Below are 12,451 nucleotides of genomic sequence, written 5' to 3'. Positions count from 1 at the left end.
TTTTAAGTAATTAAAAAAAAGGGGGGACCGACAGAATCCTAGGAGAAACAGTAAAAGCAAAGCTATACAGACAAAATCACACACAGAAGCATACACATACACACTCACAAAAAGTGAAAAAGGGAAAATATATATATATATATCATTGCTCCCAAAGTCCACCTCCTCAATTTGGGATGATTTGTTGTCTATTCAGGTATTCCACAGATGTAGGGTACATCAAGTTGATTGTGGAGATTTAATATGCTGCTCCTGAGTCTGCTGAGAGAAATTTCCCTTTCTCTTCTCTGCTCACACAGTTCCCAGGGTTTAGCTTTGGATTTAGACACATGTCTGCGTGTAGGTCACCTGAGGGCATCTTTTCTTTGCTCAGACAGGACAGGGTTAAATGAACAGCTGATTCAGAGTTGCTGGCTCACTCAGGCCATGGGGAGGGAGGGATACAGATGTGGATTGAGCCTGTGGCCACAGAGGCCACCATAACATGGCACCAGCCTGAGGCACACCATGCATTGTCTCAGAGAAATTGTCCCTGGATCACGGGACCCTGGCAATGGTGGCCTGCACAGGCTTCTGGGAGGGAATGTGTGTAAAGTAACCTGTGCTTGAACACAGGCTTCTTAGTGGCTGCAGTAGCAGCCTTAGTGTTCCATGACCATCCCTGGGGTCCACGCTGACAGCCACGTGCCTCGCCTGTCTCTGGAGCTCTTTTAAGCGGCACTCTTAATCCCCTCTCCTAGTGCACCAGGGAACAAAGAGGCAAGAAAAAGTCTCTTGTCCCCTCGGCAGCTCCAGACATTTTCCCGGACTCCCTCCCAGATAGCTGTGGAGCACTAACCCCCTTCAGTCTGTGTTCAAGCTGCCAACCCCAGTCCTCTCCCTGGGATCTGACCTAAGTCTAAGCCTCAGTTCCCAGACCCCACCCATCCTGGAAAGTGAGCAGAGAAGCCACTCAGGCTGGTGAGCGTTGGTCAGCACTGACCGTCTCTGTGGGAATCTCTCCACTTTGCCCTCTGCACCCTTGTTGCTGTGCTCTCTCCTGTGGCCCCAAAGCTCCCACCCTCTGTCAGCAGCAGTCTCTGCCCACTAAGGGGCTTCCTAGTGTGTGGAAACATTTCCTCCTTCACAGCTCCCTCCCACTGGTTCAGGTCCCGTCCTTATTCTTTTTCTCTGTTTTTTCTTCTTTCTTTTACCCTTCCCTGGTACATGGGGAGTTTCTTGCCTTTTGCGAGGTCTGAGGTCTTCTGCCAGAGTTCATTAGGTGTTCTGTAGGAGTTGTTCCACATGTAGATGTATTTCTGATGTATTTGTGGGGAGGAAGGTGATCTCTGCATCTTACTCTTTCACCATCTTGAAGCTCCTCCTAGATTGTTAATTTGAGATTTTTCTTGTTTCTTGATGCAGGCTTTTATTGCTATAATCTTCCCTCTTAGAACTGCTTTTGCTGCATCCCATCCGTTTTGCATCATCGTGTTTGCATTGTCATTTGTCTCTAGGTATTTTTTTATTTCCTCTTTGATTTCTTCACTGATCTCTTGATTATTCAGTAACATATTGTTTAGCCTCCATGTGTTTGCATATTTTACATTTTTTCCCTGTAATTGATTTCTCATCTCATAGCATTGTGTTCAGAAAAGATGCTTGAAATTATTTCAATTTTATTAAATTTACTGAGGCTTGATTTGTGACCCAAGATTTGATCTATTGTGGAGAATGTTCTGTGCACACTTGAGAAGAAAGTGTAATCTGCTGTTTTGGGATGGAATGTCCTATAAATATTAAGTAAATCTATGTGGTCTATTGTGTCACTTAAAGTTTCTGTTTTCTTTTTAACTTTCTGTTTGGATTATCTGTCCATTGGTGTACATGAGGTGTTAAAGTCCCCCACTATTATTGTGTTACCATTGATTTCCTCTTTTAGAGTTGTTAGCAGTTACCTTATATATTGAGGTGCTCCTATGTTGGGTGTATATATATTTATAATTGTTATATCTTCTTCTTGGAGTGATCCCTTGATCATTATGTAGTGTCCTTCCTTGTCTCTGGTAACATTCTTTATTTTAAAGTCTCTTTTATATGATATGAGAATTGCTACTTCAACTTTCTTTTGATTTCCATTTGCATGGAATATCTTCTTCCATCCCCTCACTTTCAGTCTGTATGTGTCCCTATGTCTGAAGTGGGTCTCTTGTAGACAGCATATATATGGGTCTTGCTTTTGTATCCATTCAGCAAGCCTGTGTCTTTTGGTTAGAGCATTTACTCCATTCACGTTTAAGGGAATTATCAATATGCATGTTCCATTACCCTTTTCTTAATTGTTTTGGGTTTGTTGTTGTAGGTCCTTTTCTTATCTTGTGTTTCCCACTTAGAGAAGTTCCTTTAACATTTGTTGTAGAGCTGGTTTGTTGGACCAGAATTCTCTTAGCTTTTGCTTGTCTGAAAAACTTTTGATTTCTCCATCAATTCTGAATGTGATCCTTGCCATGTAGAGTATCTTGGTTGTCGGTTCTTCCCTTTCATCACTTTAAATATATCCTGACACTTCCTTCTGGCTTATAGAGTTTCTGCTGAGAAATCAGCTGTTAACCTATGGGAGTTCCCTCATATGTTATTTGTCATTTTTCCCTTGCTGCTTTCAAAATTTTTCTTTGTCTTTAATTTTTGCCTATTTGATTACTATGTGTCTCAGCATGTTTCTCCTTGAGTTTATCCTGTATGCAACTGTCTGCACTTCCTGGACCTGGGTGGCTATTTTCTTTCCCATGTTAGGGAAGTTTTCGAGTATCATCTCTTCAAATATTTTCTCGGGTCATTTCTCTCTCTCTTCTCCTTCTGGGTCCCCTATAATGCAAATGTTGTTGCATTTATTGTTTTCCTAGAGGTCTTTTAGACTGTCTTCATTTCTTTTCATTCTTTTTTCTTTATTCTCTTCTGCAACAGTGAATTCCACCATCTGTCTTCCAGGTCACTTACTTCTGTCTCCATTTTTCTGGTATTGACTCCTTCTAATGTATTTTTCATTTCAGTTATTGTATTGTTCATCTCTGTTTGTTTGTTCTTTTATTCTTCTAGATCTTTGTTAAACACTTTTTGCATATTCTCGATCTTTGACTCCATTCTTTTTCTGAGGCTCTGGATCATCTTCCCTATCATTATTCTGAATTATTTTTGTGGAACATTGTCTATCTCCATTTCATTTAGCTGTTTTTCTGGGGTTTTATCTTGTTCCTTCATCTGGTTCATAGCCCTCTGCCTTTTCATCCTGTCTATCTTTCTCTGAATGTGGTGTTTGTTCCACAGCCTGCAGGATTGTAGTTCTTGCTTCTGCTGTCTTCCCTTTGGTCCCTTTTATGTTAATAATTGCTTTCCTCTTGTTTTAATATTTTTTCTTTGTCTTTAATTTTTGATAGTTTGATTAATATGTGTCTTTGCAGGTTTCTCCTTGGATTTATCGTGTAAGGAACTCTCTGCACTTCCTGGACTTGATTGACTCTTTCCTTCCCCATATTAGGGAAGTTTTCAATTATAATCTCTTCAAATATATTCACATTCCTTTTTGTTTTTTTCTTTTTCTCTTCTTCTTCTGGGACCCCTAAAATTCAAATAGTGGTATATTTAATATTGTCCCAGAGGTGTCTGAGATTGTCCTCTATTCTTTTCATTCTTTTTTTCTTTTTTCTAATCTACAGTAGTTATTTCCAATATTTTATCTTCCAGGTCACTTATCCTTTTATATGCCTGTTATTCTGCTACTAATGTCTTCTAGAGAATTTTAATTTCGTTATTTTGTTGTTCATCATTTTTTGTTTGCTGTTTAGTTCATCTAGGTCCTTGTTAAACATTTCAAGGATTTTTAATTTCATTTATTGTGTTGTTCATCATTGTTTGTTTGCTCTTTATTTCTTCTGGGTCCTTGTTAAATATTTCTTGTATTTTCTCCATTCTATTTCTAAGATTTTGGGTCATCTTTACTCTCATTTCTCTGAATTGTTTTTCTGGTAGACTGGTTATTTCCTCATCATTTGTTTCTTCTAGTGTATTTTTAACTGGCTCCTTCATCTGCTGTGTATTTTTCTGTCTTCTCATTTTGCTTAACTTTCTGTGTTTGGGGTCTCCATTTTGCAGGCTGCAGGTTCATAGTTCCCTTTGTTTTTGGCATCTACTCTCACTGGGTAAGGTTGGACCAGTGGGTTCTGTAGGCTTCCTGGTGGAAGGGACTGGTGTTTGTGTTCTGGTGGATGAGGCTGGACCTTGTCTTTCTGGTGGGGCAGGACCAAGTCTGGTGGTGTTTTTGGGGTGTCTGTGGATTTATTTTGAGTTTCAGCAGCTTTTCTCCTAATAGGTGGTTTTGTGTTCCTTTCTTGCTAATTGTTTGGCATAGGGTGTCCAGCACTGTAGCTTGCTGGTCCTTGAGTGGAGCTGGGTCTTTGCATTAAGATAGAGATTTCTGAGAGAGCTTTCACCTCTTGATATTAAATGGGGCTGTGAGGTCTCTGGTGAACCAGTGTCCTGAATTCTGCTCTCCCACCTAACAGGATCAGGCCTGACCTACACCTGGAGCACCAAGACCTTGTCAATCACATGCCTCAGAAGGAAAGGAAGAAAAGAAAGAAGGAAGGAAAGAAAGAAAGAAAGAAAAGAAAAGAAAATTAGAATAGAAAAAATATCGTTAAATATTAAAAAATTAAAAACTAATAAAAAAAGAGAAAGAAAGAAGAGAGCAAACCAACCAAAGACTAATCTACCAATGATAACAAGCACTAAAATCTATACCAAAAACAAAACAAAACAAAAACAAAACAAAAAAAGAAGTGGACAGTCAGAACCCAAGGACAAATGGCAAAAGCAAAGCTATACAGACAAAGTCACACAAAGAAGTATTCACATACATACTCAAAACAGAGAAAAAGTAAACTATATATATATATATATATATATATATAAGAGCTACCAAATCAATAAACATATCTACCAATGATAATAAGCTCCAAGTACTAAACTACAAAAAAACATAAAGACAAAAACAAATTGGGTGCAGAAAGAAAACCCCAAGTCTACATTTCCTCCCAAAGGCCACTGCCTCAATTTGGAGATGATTCATTGTTTATTCAGATATTCCACAGATGCAGGGTACATCGGGTTCATTGTGGAGATTTAATCCTCTGCTCCTGAGGCTGCTGGGAGAAATATATCTTTCTCTTCTGTGTTCACACAGATCCTGGGGTTCAGCTTTGGATTTTCCCCCACCTCTGCATGTAGGTTGTCTGAGGTCAACTCTTCCCCACCCAGACAGTTTAAAGGAGCAGTTGATTAGTGAGCTCTGTCTCACTCAGGCTGGGGGGAGAGAGGGGTACTGGTTGAAGGGCAAGCCTGCAGTGGCAGAGGCCAGTGTGACTTTGCAGCAGCCTGCGGTGCACCATGTGTTCTCCAAGGGAAATTGTCCCTGTATCACAGGACACTGGCAGTGCTGGGCTGCACAGCCTCTGGGGAGGAGAGATGCAGATAGTGACCTATGCTTGCACCCAGACTTCTCAGTGTCTGTTGAAGCAGCCTTAGCATTTCATGCCCATCTCTGGGTCCGCGCTGATAACCACAGCTCGTGCCCCTCTCTGGAGCTTGTTTAGTTAGTGCCCTGAATCCCCTCTACTTATGCACCCTGAAACAATGGTCTCTTGCCTCTTAGGAAGGTCCATAGTTTTTTCGGGACTCCCTCCTGGCTAGCTGTGGTGCACTAGCCCTCTTAAGGCTGTGCTCATGCAGACAACCCCAGTCCCCTTCCTGGGATCTGGCCTCCGAGGCCTGAGCCTCAGCTCTCAGCCCCCACCTGCCCCAGTGGGTGAGCAGACAAGCCTCTCAGGCTGCTGAGTGCTGGTTGGCACCTATCCTCTGGGTGGGAATCTCTCTGCTTTTCCCTTTGAACACCTGTTGCTGTGCTCTCCTCCATGGTTCTGAAGCTTCCCCCTCCACCACCCCTTGTCTCCAGCAGTGAAGGGGCTTCCTAGTGTGTGGAAACTTTTCCTACTTCACAGCTCCCTCCACGAGGTGCAGGTCCCATCCTTATTCATTTGTCTTTGTTTTTCCTTTTTTTTTCTTTTTCCCTACCCAGGTATGTGGGAAGCTTCTTCCCTTTTGGGGAGTGAGGTCTTCTGCCAGTGTTCAGTAGGTGTTCTGTAGGAGTTGTTCCACATGTAGATGTAGTTTTGTTGTATTTGTTGGGAGGAAGTTGATCTCCTTGTCTTACTCCACTGCCATTTTGAAGGTGCCCCTCCTCGTCCCAACTCGAATTCTTGAACCCTGTTTTTATATCAGTGACTAGCTCCTCCTCTCTCACAATGCATACAAACCACTTCAGGATTATAGCCAGAACACTTGAAAATATTTATTCAAAGAACAACTAATTTTTCAAGGTAGTTATGGTTATACATATTGGACAGGAGATATCTTAAAATTCCAAACAAAGTACCTAATTTTAGTTATATGGCATGATTTTCCAATCACAGTAGTCACATTTTCATAGAGGTACATCAAGATAAATAGAGCAATAATCATATTTTACAATCTATAAAATTGAAAACTTTGCTTTAAAAAAGTTTACATGCAATGCATATAGTAGCTTGCAAGTTTATTTATGAAAATACATTTATTCAATATGTGCATTGTAAAGTTCAGGCATCAGTTTTAGGCTATGGGAAAATATTTATAGCCTAGATCCAACTAGGTGTGAGTGCCTATCAGAAACTTTTATTACAGGCGGTTGTAGTTCATGGAGAAAAGTGTTACACTGGGGCCACCACTTCACAACATTGAGAGGGTGGCAACTTACATCTTCAGGAGCAAAGGCTTTATTGCTTCCTCAGAGACAAGTTTTTCTACCCCAACTGAAGTCTGGAGGTTAGGATCAACATTTTTTTACCGTACCTCTCCCTTCTACCACCTTTTAAAAAGATGTGAACATTTCATTTGTATGCAGATGAACATGTTTGATAAAGTGTAAAATTTACCTTCTCCAAGGGTGTGTATATTTCAAAAGCAATCAGAACCTTCAGGCTAAGTCATCAGAATATAAAAGTAAAAATTTAAGTATATGGTGAGTTGAGATTTTGAGAGGGAGTTATGTGGTTACATTAAAATTACTCAAGTACTCTTGCTTGAAAGCTGGTTCAGGCTAAGGTTGTAGGAGGGCTTTTGGAGGTAGGGAAGACAAGTGAACCTTTTTTATGGACATGGAGTGCAGTGTCAAGAGCAATCCATGTGACAGCAAGCAGGGACGATAATGATATCTGAAGCTAACCGAGAAATCCAGAAGAAAGTTCCATTCAAGAGGTGAGGCAAAAATGCAGAATCCAGATGTGAAGAATGTAGATGGAAATGGGGAGATGTCATATTAGAGAAGGGAATTTGGAACCCTGAAAAATGAAAGAGGCCTCAAGCATAAAGTATGGTTACACTTTTTGTCTACTTATGGCTACAAGGGCTCATCTCAGACCCTTCTGGGATTGTCAGGAAAGGTGTTATTAGAGTTGAGAACATCCCAGATACTGCCTTCTGGCATTTTGTCCCTGGGGTGAGGGGAACCAAGGTTTCTCACATTCATCTAAGTATCTGAGGCACATTCTGAAGAAGGAAGTAGGTTCTAGACACATTGACACTAGATACCCTCACTCCTGCTAGTGTATTTGTAAGACTCAAATATTGGGGAATTTTTTTTCTATCTCTAAGTGGAATAGTAGATTTTCACTGGAACCAATTTTGAAGTCTTTGGAGTTGGTCTTTTCCCATGGTATCTCTCAGAACAGTGAAAGAGGCTTCAATTCTGACACATGGAGAAAGTATTCTAGGTAAGAATCTGGTTTGGGGGACATTACACAGGTCTCTAAGGTCCAAACGTATCTACTTCAACTTTTATTTATTTATTTATTTATTTTGCTATTGTGTTGCTTTGTTCAGAATACATGTATTAGGACAGAGTGAAATATTGAAACATGATAAAGCCCATGGTAATCAAGCATTAAGCCCCCAGATTATGGAACAGTTTGATAGACAAAGGGGTTCCACCTGTCGAATTTATGACACCATATTCAGCATTATGTGGATGCCACTGATGGAAAGTACATGAGACAGAAATTCTACCCCAGGTATTCACCCCAATGTGATTGTTGTAGCAAACAGTTTAAAATATCCCAGAAAGTTAGTTCAAGGGATTATGTAGAGATACCATGCACGTAGATCAAGACTGTCCAATTCAGAGGCCAAATAAGGGCTAAATATGGGATTTCCAGCTGTTTATAGTGTTCAAGAATACCTAGAAGGCTGCCTCTTGCACTTTATCACCACAGGGATGAATATATAGAAGCAGAGAATAGAATTGTGGTTACCAGAGCTAGGGAGGTGGGGCAAAGGGGAGATGTTGGCCAAAAGTTACAGTTTTATAAGATAAAATAGTCTAGCAATCTAATGTACAGCACAATGAGTAGAGTTATTGTATTGAATTTTGTATTCAATATTGTATTGAATCCTGGAAATTTGCCTAGAGAATAGATTTCAGGTGTTCTCACCACACATACACATGCACACAAAATGGTAACTATGAGATGAGACAGATATATTAAGTAGTTTGACTATAGAAATTAGTTCACTATGTATATTATATTAAATCATCATGATTTATACCTTAAATAAAAACAATTTTGTTAAAATCATAAAAGATCAATAACAACACAACAAAGAAATGGCATTGAGACAGTGTAAATAACATTTCTGAAAGGCGCCTCTCCCTGGTGGGGTTTATATGACTTTGGAGGTCTCACTAAGGACTCCAGGTGGGGCTGCCTAAGATCTGGTCACAGTTATGTCAATCAGACTTACAGAGATGGGTCTCAGATTGACAACTACTCACCCAAGGTGTGGAAGAATGCAGTCTATGGGGCATGTTGTCTTGGATCTGCCGACCTGGAAACAGAACCACTCTGAGCAATTCTGTTAATGGGGGTGTGTGGGGGGGAGGTGAGGGTGGCAGGATGTACAAATTTTTTAAAACTCCAAGATATCAGTCTCTTCAATCTATAGAGGTCTCAGACACCTTCCCCCAATTATTTCCAAAAAGTGTTTTTTGAATCTTGACAGTGAAAGATCTAGAACCTTACAAGTTAGCTGGCTCTGACAGAACCTGTAGTTTGGGGACTATCTCTATCCAGGAAAAGCTGTTGGGCACAGTGATCTTGCAATGAGCCCCTGGGATGAATAGGACCAGAAGGCTCAGGAGCTCAGGGGCAGCTGGGCTTATGTTATTTCTGGCACTTGGGTGTAAAAACAGTTGCATCCATCAAGGATGCCTTTATTTTTAATGTATACCTTACATGTGAGATCAATGTATACTTCACTACACCCACTTATTTTCATTTCACTTAATCTTTACAATCACCAATGAGGTAGAAATTATGAATGTCATTTTTAAATAGGGAAATTGAGGCTCAGAGTTATTAAATATTTTGTCCTTGATTACACAGTCAAACAAAGCACTAATCAGGAAGGAAACACACATCCAATGATACCTCTACATTAATAGTGACCCCAAATGCAGATGTGATACTTTGCCCACATTCACTTGATAATAAAATGATGATAGTTACAGTCACTGAGCGCTTGTCATTTGTCAGGCATGTGTTATGGCTATTCTTCTGATTGAAAAAAGTATCTAATTATCTCATTTATCACGAAGTATTAGACATTGAAAATAGCTTAATGAAGTCTGCTCTCAGACCGTTTTCCACTTTTAAAGAGATATATGGGCAGGGAAATGCATAACCTAAAGGAATAAATGGCTGTGAAATTTTAAGCTGTATAATAGTGCAAGAAAGATTTGGAGGTCAAAGATGCTTCCAGAAGTCACTCTTTCTCCTTCTAGCAGATCAGTCCATAATCAGTTTTCCAACTTCAATTTTATTTAAAATAATCCTAAAGCAAATGCAGACCTGAAGAAAAGTTTGGTAGATGTAAGTTCTTGAAAAAGTTTTGTGTGCATAGAGTCAAACAATAAACAATCCCAATCTAGTTATGTCTAAAATTTCAGTATTGGAAATTAATTTCTTGGACTCTTCAATTAATTTTATCTCAAAATCAAATATTCTGAAAGGTCATATACTTTCAGATATTATCAGTTACATGGTGCTGTGAATAGGATTATTGTTTATTGGTTCTGAAAGTTAGTTGAAAAGCCTTCTACACTGAGAAATAGAGACCAAATGAAAGTAGTTGGTTGATATACTTAAACAGAGCCTTAAGGGGAAAGCTTATAAGACTCGGGGCTGGGGCGGGGTGTGGCAGTGGGGAATGGCTGCATAATACATTCTGGAAGCAATATCACAGGGAGGAGTAACAGAAATGAAAGGAGTTCTGGACGTCGGGTTTAAGTCAGGGGCCCTAGGCAGGGGTAAGGGAGGATGGAAGACAGAGCCCACTGCCATGAAATCTTGGTTTAACTTTAGCTCTGCTGTATCTTTCTGTCTGGACCACTTCCTGAATATTTAAATCTATTTCTTCAACTCTAAAGGGAGAAAAATAGTAATGGAGGGGAGGGATTATTATGTGGATGGAATTAGATAAAGTCATTTGAGGAGGGTAAAATACTGTATGGATGTTGGCAGGAATTGTTGTATGATGAAACCAGCAAGAAAGTGGTGAGGTTGAGACTTTGGCAAGGTTTTAGTTTTGATGAGATAAATAGCATTTTCCTAAAATGGCAACCTGAAAAATCCCATGCCGGACAGTTTGTGGATTAACTTTTCCATGCTGGTGTGAATTCACACAAATCATATATCAGTAGCCTGCAGGAAAACAGTACAGGCCAATGAGAGCATGATGTGCAAGCCCTGGAGGTTCTGTAGCATCTGTGGCTTGTGTGCCAGGTGTTCATAAAAAGAACCTTAATCTTTAAGGTGATTGCACTAAACCCTGGTTTCAAGTGACTGTGTTTGGAATAAATGACTTGGGAACAATGATCTTTACTGAGAAGATTCCCCTTATCCAACAAGACAGATGGTTAATTTGGCTGAATTGGGTGAGGAGTCAGGAAACCTAATATAGATATGCCAGATGCAGCTTTTGAGTAAAGGCCTATAACCACTGGTAAACTCTATTTCCACAGACAAAATGGATGGAGAGTCTTTATGACTGAATTTTCAGCATCTTGTCCACAAAACTGGCTCATGACCAACTTTTTTTATGAATAAATGATGACCAACTTTATTTCATGCTTTTTGAACTATTTTTCATAATTAAAGCCAGCATTACTTTATATTTCCTTTATGTTATAGATTTCCCTGCATTTCCTGGGTCTGCTGCAATGGGTTGGCATGTAAGCTTCTGTGGTCAGTGGATGAGCTGACCTATTGATTTTTTTCCTAGTTCACAGACATCATCATGCAGAGGACATGCCATCCATGCTGAATTGATCTGTGGCCCCTCTTTTCTTCCAATAAACACACAGGACTCACAAATCTCATATTTGCATCCTCCATCCAAATTTTAATGCTACTTACTGCAAGTGTAGCCTCAGGATGTGGGGAATTTTAGGTTTAAGTATGCCTGGATGAATGTGCCAAGTGGCATATTCCAGTACATACAGAATGATATCCAAGTGTTTTGTTTGCTCAAAAATACAATTTAAATTAAATTAAATTTCTCCCTAAACCCACCCCACCATCCTTGCATTCACATCTCCAGACCAGAAAGTAGTCACACTTGAACTATCAGCAAATAAAATTATAGACACAATCAAAACTTCGGGTGTTGAGAACAGTCAGGAATATGGGCCCATGGACTAGAAATTGTTCAAGTCTGTTTAATAGGTATAAGATGGGCACCCTTTCTGACTCCCCATCTGTATCAAAACCTGAGGTCCCCAGCATACTGCTGCCTGAAATATACCTTTAAAAAGGAATACAGTTTAATTATTTATTTAGATTTTTCTTTTCATAACAAAAGATTAGGCATGATGTAAGAAGACAGGAAGGCAGCAGTGGTGAAATGCATCATTTCTGGAATCAAACAGAAATGAGATCAAATCTTGGCTTTGTCCTCACAAGCTTTCTAACTATGACTAAGTTACAGGGTGTCTGACTACCCAGTTTTTCACCCATAGATTGGGATTAAGAACATTAACTTCACCTATCAAAATACTAATGACATTTTTCACAGAACTAGAACAAACAAACCTAAAATTTGTTTGGGAACACAAAAGACCCCGAATACCCAAAGCAAACTTGAGAAAAAAAAAACAGAGCTTGAGGTATTATGATCTCTGACTTCAGATTATACTACAAAGGTATATTAATCAATACACTATGGTACTGGTACAAAAAAAACCACATAGATTAATGCAGCAGAATAGGAAACTCAGAAATAAACCCACATACTTATGGGCAATTAATCTACAACAAAGGAAGAAAGA

This window comes from Mesoplodon densirostris, chromosome 15, assembly GCF_025265405.1.
Source record: "Mesoplodon densirostris isolate mMesDen1 chromosome 15, mMesDen1 primary haplotype, whole genome shotgun sequence".
Classification (NCBI taxonomy): Eukaryota; Metazoa; Chordata; class Mammalia; order Artiodactyla; family Ziphiidae; genus Mesoplodon; species Mesoplodon densirostris.
Note: the sequence above shows the minus strand (reverse complement) of the source record.